This window comes from Piliocolobus tephrosceles, chromosome 2 (assembly GCF_002776525.5).
Source record: "Piliocolobus tephrosceles isolate RC106 chromosome 2, ASM277652v3, whole genome shotgun sequence".
NCBI classification, from domain to species: Eukaryota; Metazoa; Chordata; class Mammalia; order Primates; family Cercopithecidae; genus Piliocolobus; species Piliocolobus tephrosceles.
Window position 1 is genome coordinate 70662693 of NC_045435.1, and position 24811 is coordinate 70687503.

Consider the following 24811-nt stretch of genomic DNA (forward strand, 5'->3'; position numbering starts at 1 on the left):
ATCTATAGTAACTACAGCAAACACATTTGTGTTTGATCAATGAGCTGTCATTCCCCGAAATCTTTTGCCAAGACTTTAGTTTATCCGACTGCCATGCCAAGACGGTGGTTCACTTGAAATGATAAATGAAACCCACAGGTGGTTTTGGTATGGACATTTTTTGTTTATGTCCTGCAAGATGGAATTATAGGACTAGGATTTAAAGCAAATTGAGCATCCTGAATAAAGGGTTTCAGTGTCTTCCTATTGCAATTAAAATAACATGCAGAAACTTACTACCATGACTGAGAGAGTCCTGTGGTCTCTGGCTCCTGCTTGCCTTTTCACTTCCATCCCATACTGTTTCCCCCACCCACCCATCCATTACACTGTAGTCAACAGGAAGGCAGTGATGCTGTCAGACTTGCTTTGTCTCAGGACCTTTGCATTTCCATTTTCCCTTCACATCTCTTTCCCTTCCCCTCCCCTGTCCGGATCCTCCTCATCTTTCACTCCTCTCCAGGATATTCTGGACTCCTAACACCTCAAACCTTCCTCTGTCCTTATTTGGCACAGTCTATTGTGATGCTGTTTGCCAGCTCATTGAGAGAGAGGACTTTGGCTGATTTTCGACAGTTTCAGATTCAGAGCACTGTGCTTGGCACCCAGGAGGTGCTCGACGCACATTTGTTAAGTCAGTGAATGGAGCCTGAGTAATTTCAGGGAAGGCAGAGGCTATGGTATGGTGCCTTAGTCTTTCTGGAATAGTTGCTAAATATTCCAGTGAGGCTTTTAAGAGTTCTGCTCAGATTTAGCTCATTCATGTTAACAGTTGCCATGGTTTGCTATTTCAGAGCATTTTTTAAAACATAAATTTTGGTCCTTTCAGACAGAAGCATCAATTTGATAAATATTATTTTGTTTTAAATTCCATTTGCAAAGCAAAGTGAAATTTAAACTAGCCTGTGTACCATCTACTAGTGGTTTTCCTGACAAAATGTAGCAAACGTGCTGATGTTTTCATTACATTGATTAGAAAAAAAATTAATTGGAGAACTTAGTTTGCTGAGCTGTTGAATAGAAAGTGCTGAAAGGCATATTCTCACAAATACAGTCAGTTTGTACTTTACAGAAGGATTTGTTTGTTACTCATGGACTGAGAACTGGGTTTATTTGATACCACATTTCATCTACAGAAATATACTGCAGATAAGGAAATATATCTTCACCATAAGAATTTCTTTTGCCAATCAATAAGAACATTAATGCTAACGCTCCATCAGATTCTCTGTTGAGAGGAAGGATTAGCCCCAAACCTATACATTAACCCTGTCTGAACAAGAGACTTAGAAGTTCGTTTCATATTAGTGAGCTCAAACTTTTGTAGTCATTTGATTTTGAAATTCCTTTTCCCAACTCAAGTAATCTTTGGAATGGGACACATTAATGTCTGATTATCTAGGGGTATGTGAAGATGTCCAAGATCTATTATGACTTAGCTTTTGAGAATTATTCAAAGCCATAAATTAGGGATTCTGCAATTGAATGTGATAGTCATGGCTGCTCCCCATGTGAATAAAGAAGCATTACCATCAGAGGTTGTTTAGACTGACTTGCACCTTGTACAATTTCTTTTTGTACAAATCAAGGTAAAATTCACATAACACAAACTTAACCATTTTAAAGTATACAATTCAGTGAATGCTCACAGTTGCTTTTTAAGGGATAATGTATTGTTGGTATTGCTCCTCTTGAGGGCTTACTAAGATACTCTGTAGTTAATTAGAATTTCATTGAATTCAAAAAGCACATCATAGCGGGCCTTCGCATGCCACTGAATGCTAACCGCTTTGTGAAATTTTCTAGGGCAGAGAAAATACTCAGTTAAGCTAACATACTCTAAAAACATTAAAGTACTTAAAATAGCCTTTATTACCCAAATATAAGATTAGAAATTGTATTTTTCTTCAAATAGACCTTGATAAGAATATAGCTTGACTTAAAACCATGACAATGAGAGTTTTTGCAAAATCTCCTGAAATTCTCTGCATCTCTGTCCTATCTTGTATTTGTGTGAAAGTAATATAAGATGAATTGTGACTGATCCTTAACCTCAGCAAAGGTCTCTAGAAATTCAGCCAGGCAGAGCCATTTTTAATTGATTGGGGATTTGGGGAAACCACGGAGGATTCTGTGCAGTAGTAGAAAGCTGTGTCTTGAGTCTAGAAGGAAAGTAGGGATTATTGGGAAGGGTAGGTAAATATGAGAAGTGCACATCTACTGCAGAATGGGATGAGATGGGGTCTAGAGGATGACTGACAAGGAGGAGAGAGTTTTAGCTCGCCATAGAGGCACATTTCTACAAAGTGTTAGCTACTTGTGCCTTTTTTTTTTTTTTTTTTTAAATGCATTTTTATGTCGTCATGCACTTGAATGCACGGAAATTTTCAGGAACTGATTAAAATGATTGTTGAAAAAGAAAATCGAAGTGACTACCATAGCAATCCTAAATTTAAAAAACCACATAAGCCCCATTGACTTTTGAAAAATGTGCAAGTTCTTGGTGCCAAGTCAGATGAGGAAGAAAACTTTCAATTCAAAATAATCTCCCTGGACAGACATAATAAGGAATAGAGAAGATCGAGGGCAGGGGAAACCTGGCAAGTGGTAATGTCTAGAAACCCCCTAGGAAGCATGGGAAAGGAGGCAATCTAGGACAGCCAGCCCGATTTGAGCTTCCCACTGGAAAGGGTAGATGCTCCTTCCTGGCATGGCAGTTGAGTTGACACCTGGGGCTGGTGCTCATTTGGTAGCAACTGTGTCTAAGAATATTGGAATGAGTTGAAGCTTGGAAACGAACTGCAAATGAGGTATCTCCTAAGGAGGACAGAGCTCTGTTCAGGGCTGGGGAAAACTAAGCCTGTTCATGTTGGTGAACTAAAACATAGAAGAAATGAGGCAGAACAGATAGCCAGCTGGACTTGGAGTATGTTGTAGGATGGTCTTTTCCTATGAGGATTAGTAAAAGGGAATAGAGGATTGGTGATGCCCCGTCATCTTTCTCGTCTTCTCACCCGCTAATGAAGTAGGAGATACTTCATTACCTGAGACCCTTAAAATGCAAAGTAAGCAATAAAAAGGTGGTTCAGATTGTACCAGCTTCCCAAAAAACTCACTGAATTCCAAGCAAGTGAATTTCTTGAAATAACTTTAAGCCCATCCATGTCTAAGAAATCCCTAGCTAACACTGAAGTTAACAGTTCTCAGAGTTAATGGGAGATTAGGTAGCATTTTATTGACATCCTCATTGCTATTACTAATCTAGAACTCATTTTCCTGAGGTTCATTTACCCAAGCAGGATGGTAAAATGGCACCCTCCCTCCTACTGTCCCACAGGCATCCCCGTCAATGAGGTGGAGGCATCTGGGCACACTGGGAAGCCTGTGTATATTCTTTGGTGTCATCTAAACTATAAATTAGCCCGCCACTTTCTATCAGTGTGAACTTAGGCAAGTTTTGTACATTTTGAGTCTGCGATGACTGCAAGATACCCAAGTAGCAGTGTCTAAGAGGCAATTGGATTTCTGGGAGGAGCTCAGGAAGAAAGGTCCTGGCTGGAAGATGCATCAGCAGAGAAAGAGCAATTGAAGCCTTGGGCTTGTGTAGAATTGCCTAAGGGTAGTGCATCTAATGTAATGAGAAAGGGCACCTGGAGTATATTTAAATATTTTTAGAAAAGTTTTTTATTGGGTCTTTATTCTAATCAGGGAGAAAAGTTGTTCAGGGCAATCTTGCTAGCATTTGAATAGATAATTGACTGGCCAGTCATGGGTCCTCACTTACACCCTACTCCTGCGTCCAGCAGATGCCCTCGTGGTGTTCATTACTATAGTTAAACTTATTCGGCATTGGAGCAGTTGTCAGGTTTGCTCATCTTCTGGTTCAGTAGTCAGGAAGCACGTATAGCAGCGAAGACCAAAAGCCAGCCACCCCCTGCCAAAACAGTAGGGAGATGCGCATCATGCCTTGAAGGCCAAATGAGGCAGATTGTCAAGTGCAGCATGGTGCTCCTGAACGTGGAGGGTGGGCTGCCTTTCCCAGCCCATCCTCTCAGTGTCTCTGCTCCAGATTCTGCTTGCAAGTATTCTATAAAGGCGGGTACCTTCCATCATTCTCAGCAGAGGGTATTCCTGCATCTCAAAGATCTAAGGAAGACGATTTCTCACCACCATATGCTGAGCCCAAGCTTTTGGGAGTGGAAATAAAAAGCAGGAGCTGCTTATTTATTTATTTATTTGATAAGTGTGCATTAAGGTTTAGGAATATCCCGGTTGCCAAGAGGGACAGGGTCCCTGCTTTCAAGGAGTTCACATCCTGAAGGAGATAAGTAAGTAAAACAAATAAAATAAGTACCAGTGGTTGTAGTACATATACAGGTGGCCTGACAGAAAATAATCGGGTTATCTTCTTTAGCTAAGGAAGGCCTCTCAGAGAAGGGGACTTTGAGGCTGTGCCCTGAAGGATGCAAAGGCGTGTAGAAGAGTCAAGAGCATTTAAAGAACAAGCAAAAAGGCCAAGGTAGGAGAGGGCTTGGTAATTAATTCTAAGAAGTGAGAGGAGGCTAGCAAGGCTAGTTAATAGCTTCTGGCCCGGATTCTACATATATATTATAAAATTGACACCTTACTGCCGTGTGTGTCACCTCTGCCATGTGAGAGATGTCTCTGGGGTAGCCTGCACACGGTCCCATGATAAATTACAACGTTGTCCCTAAAGGTTATGGCAGTATTGCGTTCCACCGTGGAAACTCTTTCTGCCTAATGACTACATCCAAGAGGTGGTTTGTTGTGTTTGTGCATTGATTTTTAAAGAAGCAGGGTGGCTAAAGATTGCCTGTGACTAGGGTGACGCCTTATACGTTGACACTTAAAAAATATATGTATATAAATTCCTCTTGACATTTGGATTTAATGCCACTATTATAGGGGAGCAGTGGGCTCGCTTGTAAACATAGGTACCGAATACTGATCAGAAACCTTCTTCAGATTTGTCATCTTCAGTATAGCAAATGTTCCAAACAGAGTGCTGAGCCAAGGGGGTAGATTTCCTAAGGGCCACATCCTAGGGAGAGAAAAAAAACAAGCATTGGGGAATATATGCAGGCATTGTGTGGGATTTGCATATAATTTGCATAGTGCTTGATAAGCTAAAATCTGTTCTCAGAAAATGTTCAAATTAAAATTTTATCACGGCTACCAGTGCAGCCATTTCTTACTATTTTCTCCTCTATTTTATTCTTTTGCTCATATTGGCTGTCTCTGATTCATATATCTTTTTGTTAGAAATGTACAGCTGTGATTCTGAGCATCAAGGAAGAAAAAAGGGAAAAATCTGAGTCCACCAGAGACCATTTCTTGGCAAATGAAGTTCTTATTCAAGCCCTTCCTAGTCACATCTTTCTCAGTCCTGTAGTAAAAGTGCCTTTATTTGGGATCTGTCTTGGAAGCACAAGGGAGCCATATGTGTGACAGGAAAAAAGAAAAAAAAAAGAAAAGAAAAGTGAACCTTGCATTAAAAGCTACTTGGGACTGGGCAGTGACTCACGGCTGTCAGCATTTGGGAGGTTGAGGCAGGCGGATCACTTGAGGTCAGGAGTTCGAGACCAGCCTGGCCAACATGGTGAAACCCCATCTCTACTAAAAATACAAAAATTAGCTGGGTGTGGTGGTGCTTGCTCGTAATCCTAGCTACTTGGGAGACTGAACCAGGAGAATCGCTTGACCCCGGGAGGTGGAGGTTGCAGTGAGCCAAGATCGTGCCATTGCACTCCAGCCTGGACGACAAGAGCGAGACTATGTCTCAAGAAAAACGCTACTTGGAATCAAGTTTGAGCTTTTCTCTTATGAGAATTTTAGATAATATATTGATGCATCAGTTTTTTCATTTGTAAACTGGGGATACATGAAAACCTTACAAAGCTATTGTGAAAATTAAATAATATGTGAATAACAGTGCAAGGCCAGCAATTAATATTGGTAATCCTGTTTTTAGAAACTGCCCTTAAGCCATATTGTGGATGTAATCTTTGTGTCTTCAAGTAGGTAATGAGCCCCCTGATGGTGGCCCCAGTGTGTTAAAAAGGGGTGGTTGAATAAGTGATTTGGGGGTCCCAGCCCTCATGTTCTAAAGAATTGGGTGTAAGGAGTATATTGGTGACCTGAAGAGCTGTACTTCCTCTTAGAAGTACTCACATTTGCACTTAATATTTGATTAACACATGCATTGATTTCGTTAGAAGCAATTAAACAGCCTCAGGTAAAGACGTTTGGTGAAATTTTTGGATGTGAGGCTGTTAGAGATTCACGTTCTCTATCCTTCGAGGGTTGCTTATAAGACATGTTACAGTCATTTTTTAATTTGTTGATTCCTACTAATTATCAGAACTGCTACCTGAAAAAAATCACAACATTAGGATGAAATCAGATGTGGTTGTTCAGTGTCATTTGTGAGTAGATCCAGGGCAGCCATGGAATACGAAGCTTGATTTTACGAAAATATTTAAAACATTAGATCAATTCATGTATGGTTACTATTAAAAATTATAATTTGGTCAAATGATAGAATGACATTTGCTATTTATTATTATTTATTTTTTTATTTTTTTGAAATGGAGTCTGCTCTGTAGCCTAGGCTGGAGTGCCCAGTGGCGTGATCTCCACTCACTGTGACCTCCACCTCCTGGATCCCGGTTCAAACAATTCTCCTGCCTCAGCCTCCTGAGTAGCTGGGATTCCAGGAATACACCACCATGCCCAGCTAATTTTTGTATTTTTAGTGGAGGCCGGATTTCACTATGTCGGCCAGGCTGGTCTTGAACTCCTGACCTCATGATCCGCCCACCTTGGCCTTCCAAAATACTGGGATTATAGACGTGAGCCACCGCCCCCGGGCTGCTATTGATTATTCAGAGGCTATCTCAACCATCTTATAAGGAATGTCATATTTTTAATGTACAAACCAAAATATCAAAATTGTACATAGCTAAAAATCAGTTTCTAAAATCTCACGTTTTTCTTTAGGGGAGTAGTTTTCAAACTTGAGCGTGTTTTTGAGGGTTTGTTAAAACACAGATTTCTGGGGCCCTACCTTCAGAGTTTTTGATTCAGTAGGTCTGGGTCTAGGCCTAAGACTTTGCATTTCTAGCACGTGCTTGGGACTTCGGATGCTGAGTCCAGGGATCACATTATGAGAACCACTGCTTTAGGGAAAATTTATAAGGGTTTGGCTTTTCCCCTATTCTTGTTTCTCTATTTTATGTATGTTATGGTGAGATACATTGATTTTTGTTGAGAATCCAAATGTGTGTTTTTATTTTTATTTTTTTATTTTTGCCACAAATGTTAGGAAATTCTGTTTTTGGTATCTGGCAGGAGGGAAACAGAACATGAAGCTCATGGATATGTATTTTCATGGGCAGTTAAGCAAGCTATTCTTTAGATGAAAATGGCCTTAATCATTTTAAGTGGGGAATACATTTATTTATTCATTCAACAAATATTTAATGGGGACTCCTTATGTATCAATTACTGTTTTAAGTGTCAGAGATGCCCCATGAATATAAAGGGTAAAATTCTTCTCCTAATGGGGTTTAGGTATTGGATGGGGGCTACAAAGGGTGAACGAAGAAAACAGATAATTTAAAAACTGTGTCTCAAGTGGAAGTTGTTATAAAGAAGACTAAAGCTGAATGAAATGGCAGAAAGTGATGGAGACAGAGGGTTTCTTCACATAGGGTGAGCAGGGAAGGCCTCCTTGATAAGGTGAGTTTAATAGGTACCTGCAGAAAGTTACGGGAGGGGGATGTTTCTGATGGAGGAAAATGCATCTAAGATAGGGAGGCAGGAGTGAGCTCACTGTATTTGTAGAATAGCAAAGACACCAGTGAAGCTGGAACCCATTTGGTGGGGAGGGAGATGGATGGTGACTGGACACTAGATTTTATCTTGAGTAAGAAGAGGAGCTGTTGGAGGGTTTTGAGAAGTGCTGTGATAGTGTCTGCCTTACCTTTGGGAGGATCATTCTGGCTGCTTGTGGAGGGTAGCAACAAGGAAACTATCCTAGGTGATGCAGGATGAGTAAAGAGTGAGTAAAGCACTATACTGGTGGCTACACTCATGGCAGACATCACAAATCAACCACAGAGGCCTTTCCCAGTGTCCTGGATGTTGAGTGGGATGACTTCCCAACATGGCCTGCAGCTGGAACTGAGAGCCCTTGGAATCTACACAGCAAATGAAGTCTTTTTATTTCTTTTCCAACAATTCAAGTATCAAATGGCTTTCCAGTGCCTTATCTCTCCTTAAAAGAGGTCTAGGCATCTACTGAAGATTCATTCATCCCCCAGCAATACCTATTGAGAATAAAAAAAGAAAGTCTATAGATGAATGAACTTGATAATTTCAAATCATATGTCCTGGGAAGTAAAAGGATGTGAATGAGACCTGGAAAATAAGTAATTGACTCTTTCAAGAACAGGGAACAGGCAGTCTAAGAAGAGGGAGCAAGTGCAGGTTCCAAGCATAAGCATATCCTTATGATATGCTTCCATAAGGTGAACTCTGCAAGTCTTATCTCCCTGGGACAAGACTGGATCTATATTATTTAATGAGGATGATGTCTGAATCAGTCCTGAACTTTCTTCCAACAATCTCCCACCTAAAATACATCTTTCTCCTGTACTCATTTTCCCATTTTTGTCTTTCTTCCTTGAATTCAGTTCTCTCTGACTCTCCTTTTTTCACTTCATCAGTTATCTCTGTTGAAGAGAATTGCTCAGGGGAATAGAAGAGAGTGGATTTCACATGGCATTTGTATATTAATATGATTATTAATTTGGGGACCTTCTTCCCTTTCCTTCCTGCATAGTTTTTGGTAATAAATGTCCATCTAATTTACTAAATATTCCCTTCAGCATGAGCAGCCTTATATACAAAAGAAATTTCACATTTTGTACCTGAATGTAGTAGTGGCTAATACATATACACAAAAAAAGTAATTCAGTAGGAAAAATAAAATACAAAGAAAACCAATTATCTCAGCCTGTTCAAAGAGGCAGCCAGCCAGGTAGTAAGTAGTAATTGCAGTATTTTGTTATGGAAGTCTTTGGTTGTAATTAATAGATTTCTGCCTTTTAGTACATTTGTTTTATTATGCATTAGAGGACCTTGCTTTGAGTAGCGCAGCTCAGGGGTTAGTCACAGGAGTATAAGTTAGGAGGAAATATCTGGGCACCTGCTATTTGTAGCACACTGTCGCTGTTTCCACGTATGACTGGGGATGAGCTGAAGGCTTAGCCAGAATCAACTCTTGGTGTTGCCAGAACTGTTGTGATTAAGTCTTTTTTGTTCTCTGACCCCTGAGGATGGCTTATTAAGGTTCAGTTTGCTCATCTGAAAAATGGAGCTGATGAAATCCTCCTTAGAATGTTGAACCCCGGGTGGTGGTGATGAGAACAGTTCCTATTTTTTTTAGCACTTACTACCTGCCAGGCATATTCCAAAGCACATTATGTACACCATTTCAGTTAATCCCCACAACTGACAGTTGGGGTAGATGCTGGTCCTATAGATTAAACCATGGCATGGAAACATTAAGTAATTTGCTCAAGGCACACTGCTGAGTGCAATGTGTGACACTTATTAAGTGTTTATATAAAAGTAATAACCCCAGCTGCTATGGCTTAGATATAACTTTTTTTTTTTTAAAGGAGTTTGAGTATATTACAGAATGTAGGAAGTCTGATTCTCAATGCCTCTTGTTTTCTGTTTGTTCAGTTAGTTATCTGGCTCCATTTTACAGCACCAATTTTCATCTTTATTGATTTTCTGCAGATTAAAAAAAAAAACGGTCTGTATCTTTTACTCATTTTTTTGGTCTGCCTTTAAGAAAGTGTTCTGGGCCGGGCACGATGGCTCACGCCTGTAATCCCAGCACTTCGGGAGGTCGAGGTGGGCGGATCATCTGAGGTCAGAAATTTGAGACCAGCTTGGCCAACATGGTGAAACCCCCATCTCTACAACAATACAAAAATTAGCCAGGCGTGATGGTCCACACCTGTAATCCCAGCTGCTTGGGGGCTGAGGCAGGAGAATCATTTGAATCTGGGAGGCAGAGGTTGCAGTGAGCCAAGATTGCACCACTGCACTCCAGCCTGGGTGACAGACTAAGACTCCATCTCCACCAAAAAAAAAAAAAAAGTTCTGAATATGGATACTCTGTCAAAATTCAACATCTGCTGGTCTTCTTGGATCAGGCTGCCTTTGGTCTCTCTAAAGAGGCTAACCTGGATTCCTCTTTGGTGAGAGGACAGTACACATTTCAAATAAGGCATTGAAGGTCCTCCAGGAAATTATGATTGTGGGCATTTCCCTCACTTTTTCAAGTTTCCAGTGTCTTTAGAATCTCACTTTGCCTTCTTAGAAACATGGCCAATTCTTGTGCTATATTTTATGCTCCAGGTGCCTTGGAACCCAGTTGTATGGGGGCACTGTGGACAAGGGTGCAAGTCCTAGCTCTGCATTTAAAGGTTACATGATCTTAGGAAAGTTTTTCAACCTTTTTGACTTAGTCTGTTTTCCGTCGCTATAACTGAATCCCTGAGACTGGGTAATTTATAAAGAAAGAAATGTATTATGTGGCCAGGCGCAGTGATTCACACCTGTAATCCCAGAACTTTGGGAGGCTGAGGCAGGAGGATTGCTTGAACATGGTTGTTCCAGACAAGCCTGGACAACATAGGGAGACCCCCTCTGTATAAAAAATTTTTTAAAAATAAAAAATTGTCAGGCATGGTATCTCATGCCTATGATAGGTCCCAGCTACTCAAGAGGCTGAGGTGGGAGGATCACTTGAGCCCAGGAGGTCAAGGCTGCAGTGAGCCATGATTGTGCCACTGTAATCCAGTCTGGGCAATAGAGTGATACCCTGCCTCAAAAAACAGTATTTCTTACAATTCTGGAGGTTGGGAAGGCCAAAGTCTAGGACCACATTTGATGAATACCTTCTTGTTTGTGAGGACTCTCTGCAGTCCCAAGGTGGCACAGGACATAACATGGCAAGGGGGCTCACAAGAAGCAGCCAAACTGGCTTTTGCAACAGTCTCAGTCTCCTGACAACTCACACACCCCCTTGATAACCCATCCATCCATTCATTGATTCATTCATTCGGACAGAGTCTTCATGACCCAGTCACTTGCCAAAGGTCCTACCTTTCACCACAGCTGCACTGTGGGACAAGATTCCAATACGTGAACTTTTGGGATACATTCAAACCGTAGCAGCCTCCTTATCTACAAAATGGGGATGGTGATGATGATGATGTTGATGATGGCACTAGCTATCTCACAGGGATACATGAATTGTATAAGACTATGTGGGGTAAGTCAAGGTCACTGTAGGCTTTTTGTGAGGGACTCAGGGTTAGGACTTCAATATATGAGTTTGGTTGGTGGTGAGGCACAGTTCCACCCATAATATGACGGGAGGCTCTGTCCTCATCACCCAGTATAGTTCTTAACCCAGAGTATGCCATCAGCACCTCTCTGCTAAATGAATTCATATGTGCTAACGAGCAAGAATGAACAAATGATAGACAATATCTGTCTTTGTTGACCATCGAAACATTTAAAACATGGATTTGTATCGCATGTTCTAACATTGAGAGTTCTCAATGATGCTTATTCCTTCAGTTCTGTGTCTCACTGTGCTAAGTTAGAACATCTGATCTAGGAATGTCCAGATCACTTTTTTTTTTTTAAAAAAAGGGTCTCATATACCTATACTTGTCTACTGGATTTAGCTCAAGTAGCGTTAGAGTCAATCACAAATACAGAATATTTAAATTTTGACTTTGGAGTAATTAGCTACAACTTGAATTTTATTCTGTTCTGAAACGTAGCACTTTGGATTTCGATTTAATAACGGCTATTTGGTTGCATAAAGCAGGATTTTAGCTTTTATGAGAAGCTAATTAGGTTGGAACTGGTTTAAGCACTTACTTTCCTGGAATGATTTCAGTCCAGTTAGCCATACCTTTTTCTTCTTGCTCAGATGTAAACACAAATACCCACAGCAGTCTCAAATACAAAATTGATAAATGTACTATGCTGCTGACAGTATAACTTCTGGAACTATATTATTTTGGGATATGCTGAGGTAATGAGATTTAAATTCTGTTAGATTTGGAAATTCAAGGTTTTTACAGTTTTCTCAATACAGCAGTAGACTAGAGAGAACAATAACAGGAATTTGTTTAAGATGGAGCTGGTGGGCCTTTGAGTTCAGTGTTTTCCTGAACATAATGTTCTGCTAAAAGTTTACTCGTGCTAAAAATAAATAAAAATAATAATTATAAAAGGAAGTGAAGTGGTCAGAGAAGGAAAACAGGTTCTCAGTGCAGACCATTACAGAGCCCTTAATGTGTTAATGTATTTAGGTTGGTGCAAAAGTCATTGCGGTTTTTGCTATTTCATACATTTTTGACTTTCCAAGAGGGGGCTGTATTACGCAGACTTTGCCACATGTATTTGCTCTGAAACCCCTTTTTTCTTAAGGCACCAGTGTCCTAAGAAATACTCTCAGGATGGTCACTCTGGACAGTCTAAAATTAGGTGCACATTTTTCTAGTTTGGTAAGTGGGGCATATTGGTCAGAATTTCTCTTACTGCTCAGAATATCATAGTATTATATCATGGTATTTCATAGGCATCATTCAAAATATCAATTTTTAACTTAGACTATTATAGTGGTTAAAATGTTGTAGATCTAGGCTGGGTGTGGTGGCTAACGCCTGTAATCCCAGCACTTTGGGAGGCTGAGGCAGGTGGATCACTTAGGGTCAGGAGTTCATGACCAGCCTGGCCAAGAGGGTGAAACCCTGTCTCTACTAAAAAAATAAAATAAAATAAAATAAAAATACCAAAATGAGCCGGGCGTGGTGGCAACTACTTGGGAGGCTGAGGCACGAGAATCACTTGAACGCAGGAGGTAGAGGTTGTAGTGAATCAAGATTGTGACACTGCATTCCAGCCTGAGTGACAGAGCAAGACTCTGTCTCAAAAAAAAAAAAAAAAGTTGTGTATCTAGTGCTGTTTTTCAAACTTCAGCATTTTTTAAAAAAAACATTTAAAAACATTTCTGTTAAGACTTTCTTTGAAAGTGTCAGAAAGCCAACTCCAACTGGCTACAGCAATAACAGTGTGACAGTGTATCAGGAGAGGGGTTTTTAAACTTAAGAGTGTGTCACCGGGACTCAGCCCTTCTCTATCCCTTGGTTTTTCTCTTCCTCTAAATTCATTTGATTCTCAAGGAAGATATTTGCCTGTTTAAGCAGATAGACTCCACGTAGTCTACTCTACATTTGCAGTGGAAATTAAACCTTTATTTCCTATCCTTCCAACATAGTCCCTGATTTAAATCTCATTGGCTGGTTTGGGCCCAGTGAGTCCTTTCCTTCCTGCCCCTCCTATTGCTGTGGTAGGCAAAGCTGGATTGTGTGCAGCTCTTGTGCCAAGGAGTAGGGTCAACCTCAGTGAAACAACATGTGCTGAGCCGGGGAAGGGGCACGGGATACAGATCCCCAGAAGAAAATAGAGGTGCTGTAGCCAGAAGCAGCAGCAATGTATGCCTGGCAGGTAAAAATGACAGGTATCCCATATACTTGCCCTTAGCTTGCTGACTTGTGAAAAACTTCTTTTCTTGTGAATTGAATTAAAAAAGATTTCAGTTAATTGACCTTCTAGTTAGTTAAGCTGCAGCTAATTAGGTTAGTTAGATGACTAGGTGCTGATGGAGTAAATTAATGGACACTTGGCACAAAAATAAAGTTAACAGGTCCTGACATTTCACTACGGGAAGCAATTGAGAGGGAGGATTCCAAGAGGACTTTAAATATTCCAGACGATGTAACTGTAACCAGACCAGGAGTTTTCCTTGTCTGTGGGCTTCTCCACCAGGGGGACGATGTGTCTTGCCTGGCACGTAGTTAATTCTGAAGGATATTTCATTATTGCAGAACTAGGAGATTGGGATGGTTTTTTATTTTTACTTACTTTGGATCGTTAACTAAAATAGGGAACAAAGGACAAAATGTGGATTTAGGAAAGAAGATGCTGAGTGCGAATTTGAAGGTGAAATGCATTTGAGCTGCTGGTGGGACAGTTTGGGTGAATTGGGTGGTTAGGAACGTGGAACCCAGGTCTGTTTTATTGTATCCTGGGAAAATCCAATCTTGTCTTTATTTTGGTTCAAAATAAAACTTTCTTTGATCAAAGCAAAGGCGTATTTCCTTGTGAGAGGCAGTAAGATGGAATGCTTTATCAAGTAAAAAGATGGTTCAAGGGAAGTGCTCCTAGAGCATTTGTTTTCCCTTAAAGACACTGATATTTGGGTCTCAGAGGGATTATATATTTCCAGATGTTTCCATTTGTGAGTGTCAAGTTGCATTAGATGCCACATTTTAGTGACATAACATCACGTTGCCTCATTGAGGACAATTTGGGGCACAAAAATCATAGTTGAGGAAAATTTACATTTGCTTCTCTTGCAGTCTGTTTTTTCAGAGTAGGAATAGTGTAGAAAAATAAAGGTACAAACAGAGCTGGCAGCATCCACATAGTTTCTTACTCAGTAGTTCTCAAGTCGGTGCCTCTCTGATTTGTAATAAATATTTTTAATGTGTTCCCTTTATTATCCTAATATGAGATAAATAGATAATTCATCCTGTTAGTATACCTAATTTTAAAAATTATGTAGTGACTCAACTAGTATCTATAGAAAATAAAAATAAAAGTAAGTAACTTACAATAAATGATGCATATTGCAGTATGTGTAATACATTCTCAGGTACAAGTTTACTAGAGCCAAGCTTCTCCTGGGGATCTTGTTAAAATGCAGATTCTGATTCAGCAGCTCCAGTGTGGGGGGCCTGAGATTCTGCCTTTCTTCCTTCTTTCCTTCCTTCCTTCCTTCCTTCCTTCCTTCCTTCCTTCCTTCCTTCCTTCCTTCCTTCCTTCCTTCCTTCCTTCCTTCCTTCCTTCCTTCCTTCCTTCCTTCCTTCTCTCCCTCCTTTCCTTCTTCCTTTCTTTCTTTCTTTCTTTCTTTCTTTCTTTCTTTCTTTCTTTCTTTCTTTCTTTCTTTCTTTCTTTCTTTCTCTTTCTTTTCTTTCTCTCTTTCTTTGTTTCTCTCTTTTTTTCTTTTTTCCTACTGGAAGTACTTTTTTAGAAAAAAATTCTAGACACTTAACAGTTCATAACATTTCAACAGTGAAGTATTAGTTAAGAGAGGGGTTTTCAGGAGGTGGGGATTCTAGAATATTAGGAAAATATGTTGGTATCCTCCTTCATTATAGATGGATGGCATAGGTCATAATGCCATTCATCTATAATGAAGAAGGGTACCAACATTTGATATTGGCTACTAAGCCAATGTCAAGATCCAGTGGAATGACACTTTTATAGAGTTTATTTCCCTTTCTGCTATCTTCCCTACCCCACGGAAATGTCTGCCACCATATAAAGCACAGTAGCACCTAGCTTAAGCTTCAGTCTTCCCCCTTGGGTAGGAAAGAGAGTAAAGGGAAGGTCACTCTTGAGTTTCCATGCTCTCTTCTTCGTCTCCTTGAGGTGGTTCTTCTGTCTTTTCTTCTTCCTCTCTTTCCTTTTTCTCTAATGGCTCCTCTAAGCCTTTTCTGAAGGTGTTACTATCACTCCATCCCAGGTAGATATTTCAGAAGTAAGATGGCTGGCATCACCCTCCTGGCCAAGGATCTTCCTAAAGCCACCGTGTGAGAGGATTCGGACCGAGTCTGAGCTGTGTAGCAGACTGTGTCCTGCTGTTCTAGGGTCATGACTATGTACTCTGAAGTTGCCACTCTCACAGGGCTCAGTGATACCCATGGACCCTGGCAGGAACAGTCCTGCACCCAAAATCTTCAAGCAACATCTGTGTGCAATGTTTAGGCCAAAGGCTGTCTGTTGGTGTTATCACAGCATAATGACCTAGTAAGCCTAGGATCCAGGGTGTGAAGGGCTCAAAGCCAGGAAAACGAACCTTAAGTCCTTCAGTAGTCTGATGAGAACTTTAACTGTGGACTGAGAACCATTTTCCTTGAACCAGCGGGCGTGCTGGATGGCTGCTAAGGCACTCTGCAATACTTTGATATCCAGCGGAGTTCTGGGTCCTGTTTTGGAGGATTGGGTGGCACTGTTGTAACGACAGTCTTCACCGTAGCATCAGAAGAACTGATTTCAAAGCCAGTTTCGTTGGTTGGCATGGTCAAAACTTCAGAAGGATCCTGTGCTCTCAGGCTTCCCATGACTTTGTTTCCCAGAGGAGCAACAGCTTCCAATGTTGGCACAATCTTGCGTATTACCAGTGGGGCAACTGCATTGTGGCCTGTAGTGATCGTTCTCTTTTTATAGGATCCCACCTATCCAGCTTCTTCAGTTTGCACTTCAGACGTCCCTGGAGCCACAATCAGACTGTCAATCACATTGTTGATTTTTGTCACCAGGGAAAGGTAAGAGGCCTGCTCAGCAGAATCAGGAGCTGGGGTCCTGATTGCTCTTCAGGGAGGCCTCATTGAAGGAAGCTGTGTCAGGTGTTGGCTTGACCCAGGGAAAGGCCATTTCACACAAATAGAAATCAAACGGGATATGTGGTACAAAGGGCCTGAACTCTCCTCCTGAGCCTCTTCTGAAGCCAAAGTGTCCACCACAACCATGACCTTGTCACTCCTCATGGTGCCTTAAATTCCAAATGGAAGCTACACCAATTGCCCCTTCCTCCCCTGCCCCCCTCTCTTTTAAAATCTTGAGACAGGGTCTTGCTATGTTATTCGGGCTGGTCTTAAACTCCTGGGGTCATGTGATCCTCCTGCCTCAGCCTCTCAAGGTAGCTTGGATTTCAGGTGCGTGCCACCATGCCTGGAGATTCTTCATTTCTAATTAACTGCCAAGTGCTGTCAGTACTGCTGTTCCGAATAGCAAGACTTTTTAGGACTTAATGAAGTAGTCAGATGCTTGCACCTATACATAGAATCACTGTGAATGTTTCAGCTATAAAAGTGACTGCTACAGATGCTTCGAATGGGCAACAGTAAACCAGAAACGACCTTGCTGTTGGAGATTCAATATTCCAAAATGATAACTTAGTAAAGTTACAAAGAAAAAGTAGCAGTTTCCTCTAAATTTGCATGGTTTAGCGTGTAGTGTGTATTAAAACTACAAAAAACATACTGTGCATTTATTTTTATGTGAAATGAAGGAAGGTTCGTGGCTCAGATGCTTGGCATTTCACTTCCTGTCCACTGAGATGATCCTAAGTCATGCATGCCATAGCACAATTCATTGAGAGATTCTGCCTCTTAAATCCCAGTGTTGGCTTCCAGTTGCTTCAACAATCCCCTTCCTCTCTGCATTTAGAAAACATCCCTACTGGGCCGGGCGCAGTGGCTCATGCCTGTCATCCCAGCACTTTGGGAGGCCGAGGCGGGTGGATCACGAGGTCAGGAGATTGCGACCATCCTGGCTAACACAGTGAAACCCTGCCTCTACTAAAAATACAAAAAATTAGCTGAGTGTGGTGGTGGGCACCTGTAGTCCCAGCTATTCGGGCAGGAGAATCACTTGAAGGGAGGTGGAGGTTGCAGTGAGCCAAGATTGTGCTACAGCCTGGCGACAGCGAGACTCTGTCTCAAAAAACAAAACAAACAAACAAACAAAAAACAAAAACACACCCCTACAGATTTCCAAAATGCCCAGAAGAGAGATACCACCTATGGAGAACCCCGAACCCAAAGGCCAATGAATGGGAACAGGCCATAAGATGATTCATAGGTGTGATATGACTGCTCCTAGTTTGTTCAAGCAAATTGTCCCCTGAGCCAGGGGCCAAAGAAAATCAAGTAGAGAGTCACGGTTATTGCACAGAACATGACAGCAGAGCTGTACAGTCTTGCCGGAGGTGTTTTCTCTGCTGTTCACTTTGTTTCCCTAGTAATTGGGGAAAAAGTTTCTATGGCCATATTTGCAGCTGACAGATTTGTTTTGCACCGTGCTGCAAGAGGGTGTTAAGTGGAGGCCTGTGAAGAATCTGAAGCAAATGGAGATAATTTTCGGGGGAAAAAAAAGTGTCTAACTTCCTAGTAACCACAGACTGAATTGTGTTTTTCCAGCTTAGTTTCTGTCTCTCTCAGTAGCCCTTGAGTGTCAGAGACCACTGGCATTCTTCCAGGACGGGAAAGGCAAGAGAGCAGTTGTTCAAAGCAGCATAATCCTCTGAAGTTCATTTGTACTTGGTAGTTTTCCTGAAAGCCTTATTTTTACTAAAATAGAAACTGATGGAAATGATCAAATGAAAATAGCAATATGTAGGGTGAGTTTTATTAGTTGAATCAAAAGATGTGTTTATTTGCTACTTCTAAATTAACATGACCACCTCAGATAGTTTCTCAACTGAAAATATTTTAGTCCCCAGAGAAGCTACGTTCTTTGACATTGTGTGTAATACAAAATATATATGAGATGGATTTTTCCGCTTTTGATATCAAGCAGCTTTTATAACACTGGAATGTGAAAATGATACATTCATTAGGGGCTGTCTGAAAAATAAGTTTAAAATTTGAGGAAAAAGTTAAAATGCAAATAAAGGCATGTGTAATTGTACCACTCAGAAATAACAGAAATAACAACTATTAACTGGAATTTTCTCCTAATCTTTTTTTTTTTTTTTTTTTTTTTTTTTAATGAGGAAATACGCAAGCATGTGCTCACATTTTAACAAAATTAGAATATTTTCACTACTTTTGCATGCTGGTATTTTCACTTCTATTATGAAGTATGCATCTTAATGATACTCATCTTCAGCACTTTTTTATTAATGGAAAATTTTGAGATAATTGTGGATTCATTTGCAGTTTTACGAAATAATGCAGTGAGAGCCCTTCTATATTTAGTTTGGTTTCCTCCAGTGGTGTAATTTTCCAAAGCTATAGTATAATATTGCAATCAGGATATTAACATTAATACAGTCTACCAGGCCAAATGTGATGGCTCATTCCTGTAATCCTAGCACTTTGGAAGGCTGAGGCTGGTGGATGACTTGAGCCCAGGAGTTCGAGACCAGCCTGAGCAACATAGCAAAACCCCATCTCTACCAAAAAATAAAAAAAATTATCCAGGTGTGGTGGCATGCACCTGTGGTCCCAAATGCTTGAGAAGCTGAGGTTAGTGGATTGCTTGAGCCTGGGAGGTTGAGGCTACAGTGAGCTGAGATTGTGGCACTGTACTCTTGCCTGGGCGACAGAGGACTCTGTCTCAAAAAGCAAAAACAAAAAATCCTAACAAGTGTAGTCAAATTTCCCCAGTTTTACTTATACTTATTTGTGCGTATGTGTGTATTTAGATTTATACACAATTTTATCACCTATGTAGGTTCGTGTGTCTACAATCACAGTCAAGATATTCAACAGTGCTGATACCACCAAGATCCCTTTTATAGCCACACTCATCTCTCCCCTGGCCCCCTTCAAACTCCTGACAACCACTAATCTATCTTCAGTTTGTGAAACTTGGGTCATATCAGAAATTTTATATTAATGGAATATATAATGTTTGTTGCCAAGTAGTATTTCATGATATGTGTATACCACAGTTTAGCCACTTACCTGTTGAAGGACATCTTGGCATCTTGGCTGATTCTAGTGTTTAGCTATTATATATATGCTGTTGTGAACACTGGCATACAGGTGGTTGTTGTAGTTGTTTTTTTAATTTAAAATTTTCCTTTTTCTGGGATAAATGTCCAACAGTACAATTGTTGGTTGAGTATTTAGGGTTCTTTTTTTTTTTTTTTTTTTGAGACAGAGCCTCTGTTGCTCAGCCTGGAATCCAGCGGCATGATCATAGATCACTGTGGCCTGGGCTCAAAAAATCCTCCTGCCCCAGCCTCCTGAGTAGCTGGGACTACAGGTGTACGCCATCCATCCTGGATAATTTTTTTTTTTTTGAGATGGAGTCTCACTCTGTTACCCAGGCTGGAGTACAGTGGCGCCGTCTCCGCTCACTGCAAACTCTGCCTCCCAGGTTCATGCCATTCTCCTGCCTCAGCCTCCCAAGTAGCTGGGACTATAGGTGCCCACCACCACCCCTGGCTAATTTTTTGTATTTTTAGTAGAGATGGGGTTTCACCATGTTAGTCAGGATGGTCTCAATCTCCTGAGCTTGTGATCCACCCGCCTCGGCCTCCCAAAGTGTTGGGATTACAGGCATGAGCCACTGCGCCCAGCCAATCCTAGATAATTAAAAAAAAATTTTTTTTGTAGAGATGAGCTGTCTTTAGGTTGCCTAGGCTGGTATCAAACTCCTGGGCTCAAGTGAACCGCCTTCCTTGGCCTCCCAAAGTGCTGCAGTTCCATGAGTGTGAGTTTTCTTATAAAACTACTTGCCAGAGTGGCTATACTATTTTACATCTCACCAGCAGTATGAGTGTAATCCAGATTTTTCACATCCTTGCCAGCATTTGGTGGCGTCACTGTTTTCATTTCATCCATTCTGATAAGTGTGAAGTGCTCTCATCGTGGTTTAAATTTGCACTTTCCTAATGCCGAATGATGTTAAGCATCTTTGCATGTGCTTGCCATATATATATATTCTGTTCAGTCAGATGTCTTTTCAGGTCTTTTGCCCATTTTCTTATTGGATTGTCTGTTTTTTCAATATTGACTTTGGAGAATTCTTTATATGTTCTAGATACTTGTTCTTTGTCACCTATGTGATTTGCATGTATTTTCTCTCTCAACCTATAGCTTGTCTTTTTTTTCTTTATAAGACTTTTTTTTTTAGAGCAGTTTTAGGTTCACAGCAAAATTGAGAGACATGTCTAGAGGTATCCCATATACTCCCTGCCCCGATACGTGCATAGTCTCTCCCATTATCAATATCCCCCATGAGAGAGATGCTTTCATTACAGCTGGAGAACCTACACTGACACATCATTGTCACCCAAAATCCATTGTGTACATTAGGGTTACCTTCTGATGACATAAATGACATAGCTCTATGGGTTTAGATAAATTTATAATGACATGTATCCACCATTGTATACCAGGGGTCCCCACCCCCCAGGCCACACACTGGTACTGGTCTGTACTGGTCTGTGGCCTGTTAGGAACTGGGCTGCACAGCTGGAGGTGAGCAGCAGCAAGCAGGCATTATTCCCTGAGCTCTGCCTTCTGTCAGATCAGCATTGCCATTAGATTCTCATAGAAGCGTGAACCTTATTGTGAACTGTGCATGTGGGGGATCTAGGATGTGTACTCTTTATGAGAATCTAATGCCTAATGATCTGAGATGTAACAGTTTCATCTCAAAACCATCCCCTCCCCCATCCCCGTCTGTGGAAAAATTATCTTCCATGAAACCGGTCCCTGGTGCCAAAAAGTTTGGGGACCTCTGTCATACACAGTTTTATTCACGGCCCTGAAAATCCTCTGTGCTCTGCCTCTTAGCGTTCTTTTTCATTCTCTTCACATGGGCTTTCACAGAGGGAAAGTTTTAAATTTTGATTAGATTCAGTTTTCCTTGAGTGGATCATGCTTTTGGTGTCATGCCTAGTAACTTTTTCTCTGGCCCTATATCCTCGAGATTTTTTTCTTAAGTTTCTTCCTAAAAGTTGTATAGTTTTACATTTTACAGTTAAGTTCCTGATCCATGCCAAGTAAATTTGATGTGAGAGATAAAGGTCACAATTGACTTGGTATAAAGTGTGAGAGGCAGGTCAGTGCTCCTTTTTGACCTGGGGATGGCCACTTGCTCTAGCTCCATTTGTTGAAAGACTATATCCTTCCTTCACTGAATGCTTTTTGAACTTTTATCAGTAATCAGTTGGGCATATTTTAGGTCTATTTCTGGGTTCTGTTTTTCTTCCCTTGATCTAGGTCTCTCTCTTTGCCAGTACCACACACTCTTGATTACTATGGTTATGTGATGAGCCTTAATATTGGGCAGAATGATTCCTCCCACTTCCTTCTTTGTAAGGACTATGTTAGCTAGTCTAGGGCTGGGCTGCTTGTTGTCACTGGGTCTCCTTTTCTGGCTTTGCATGCCCACCCGTGATGCTACTTTTGAATCTTGGATTCATTTTCTAGGTTTCTCTTCAGAGGGTTTTTTGTTTTACGAAAGGAAATGAATTCCCCTTTTCCAGGGAATTTTTTCTTTTTTCCTCTGAGTACCCTAAAAGCTAACCATAGAAGTTAAAATTGTGGATGTGAATCATGTTATTTATGCTCCCTTAAACCTGCCAAACTCAACTGGACAAAGCAGCACATGTGTATAATCCTAGCTATTCAGGAAGCTGAGGTGGGAGGAGAGCTTGAAGTCACAAGTTCAAGACCAGCCTGGGCAACCTAATGAGCCCTCATCTTTTAATTAAAAGAAACAAAAGAACAACCCCCCCCCCCAAAAAAAAAACTCTTATTAAAAACATCTTGCTATGAATTTGTTCTGCTTTTGTGTCATCTACTCACTTGGGCATCTAATTCTTAAGTTCTTTTCATTTTGTTCAAATTTAGCTGTATGATTGAGAATGGGGATGAAGATATGGAAAGTACTTGTTATCTATGAGTGCTTTGTTCAAAAGTAAGATGGCTTTGCACCGAGTCTCAGTAAACTTGAACATAAATAGAAGTGCAGAGGGTCTGCTAGTATTTATTTAAACAGAAATTCAGGGGTTATCTTCTATGGAAAATGTTTCCAAACAATGTGACAGCAAAATGATAGTGTAAATTGTAATGTCTGTCCTAGTTGGATATATAAACATATGAAGTGCTTTTTTCTTAAAAATGTTTGGGTGGTTCATTTAGAGTGAAAAGTGATATAACTCACATTCTAAAATAATGATAGGATAAAATAAGGATTTTGTCTTTCAGTGTCATATAGGTGCTTTGTTACTTTCCAGGGACTATAGTGAGAAATGGAATTATGGGCATAGCTTATTTGGGGCAGATGTTTCTAGATTGTGGTCTATAAATGAGACCCAGGTCTTTGGAAGAGAGAGGGAATAAATTCAGGGAGAAAGGATTTAGAATTATTCTTGGTGTTATAAATAATGAAGTGGTTGCTCTTAAGTAACTATAATGGCATTTTAGCTGGTAGACAAAATAGTACCTAAGCCCTGTTTTCAAAGTCCCTGAGACACTAATGCACAGATAATAAATCAAAATACAAGAATGTACGTGCTTTGTCCCTAAGCCCCACTACAGATCTTGATTAAGTAGGTCTGGATCTGTGGACCTATGGAGAACTCCTTTGCCAGAACGGCTTAAGAACTAAAGTAGGCCAAAATCAATTCTTCATCTTCCCAATGCCCAAACTAAAGTACTGAATCTTTCCATCCCATTATGAGAAAAACTCATACTATATTTTTTTGGCTTGCCTAGGAGGATAATTCTAGTATGTATGCCTTTTTCCCCATAATTGCTATCATTCTTATGATTCTAATAATTATTAAAATATCATATTATATCATTATGATATTATTTCAAGTGGTGGCTGGATGTAGTGGCTCAGGCCAGGTGTTGAGGCTCACCCCTACAATCCTAACACTTTGGAAGGCTGAGGCTGGAGGATCACTTGAGCCCAGGAGTTCAAGAGCAGCCTGGACAACATAGCAAGACCTTGTCTCTACTAAAAATTAAAAAATAAAAATTAACCAGGTGTGGTGGTATGTGCTTGTAGTCCCAGCTCCTCAGGAGACTGAGGCAGGAGGATCACTTGAGCCCAGGAGGTTGAAGATTCTATGAGCTATGAAGCACCACTGCTCTCTAGCTTGGACAACAGAGCAAGAGACTGTCTCTAGATAAATACATCAATCGAATGATCAATCAATAAGCTGTCCTTCACAAGAGCTCCCCTGTTTGAATGATAAATGGTATGATCACCATAGTCTTATCATATTCAAATCAGAGACAGATCAAAAGGAAAGAATGAATGACCTGCAAGAGATGGTGCCTTATAGCTTGGCGAAGACCCACTCAGGGCTGCTGTCCCTTGGTGGGTCTAGGCTGAGGTGAGAATAGGGTAGGGAATTGGAATCCAAGGGAGGTGCTAGACCCATACTGCTTAATGTCATGGAAGAATAGAAAGTATACAAAGAAAAAAGTGAGAGATATAAGGCCTTTGTCTATATGATGCTGTCCGAACTTTCTTATCTCCATACTTAGAAGGGAAAAAGCTTTGGGATCAAAGAGAGAGAGAACTAATCTTTTTACCTTCTAAGTAAGGACTCTGTATACCTTCATCCCACTTAAGAAGTAAGCCCGAAATATGAGTTATTTGGCCATACCCTGGTCCTACAGTAGTCCTAGTCTTTGCTACCACCCAAGCCAGCTTCATGGAAACTAGGCCATATTGGCATGCAAGACCAAGAGTACTGTTTTAAATAAACATGTCCCAGATTTGTTCTAGTTTATAGGAAAAATAAAAAATAATTTGCAAACCAGCAACAGTTATTAACACAATTTTTGGTGACTTTTCCCCCCACTCCTAAAACAGTGGGTTTGAAAACCACCGACCAAGAGTTGTGGGCCTTGAGTCACAGGCAGCGTGCAGAACCTCCTGAGGATGCTCCCTGTATCTGGTTCTGTGCCTTGGACTGTCATTCTCTTTTCTTCTTGATGGCCTTTCTTTCCAAGGGCTCTTTTCTTTTCTTTTCTTTTCTTTTCTTTTCTTTTCTTTTCTTTTCTTTTCTTTTCTTTTCTTTTCTTTTCTTTTCTTT

At 40.6% G+C, this 24811-nt stretch overlaps 1 protein-coding gene and 1 pseudogene across 9 annotated transcripts in view; one reads left to right on the plus strand and one right to left on the minus strand.

Annotated features, from left to right (window-relative positions):
- Positions 1-24811, plus strand: part of MAGI1 (membrane associated guanylate kinase, WW and PDZ domain containing 1) — a 685858-nt gene that overhangs the window by 333138 nt on the left and 327909 nt on the right. The window lies entirely within an intron of this gene.
- On the minus strand, positions 15620-16761 carry LOC111533654 (annotated as a pseudogene).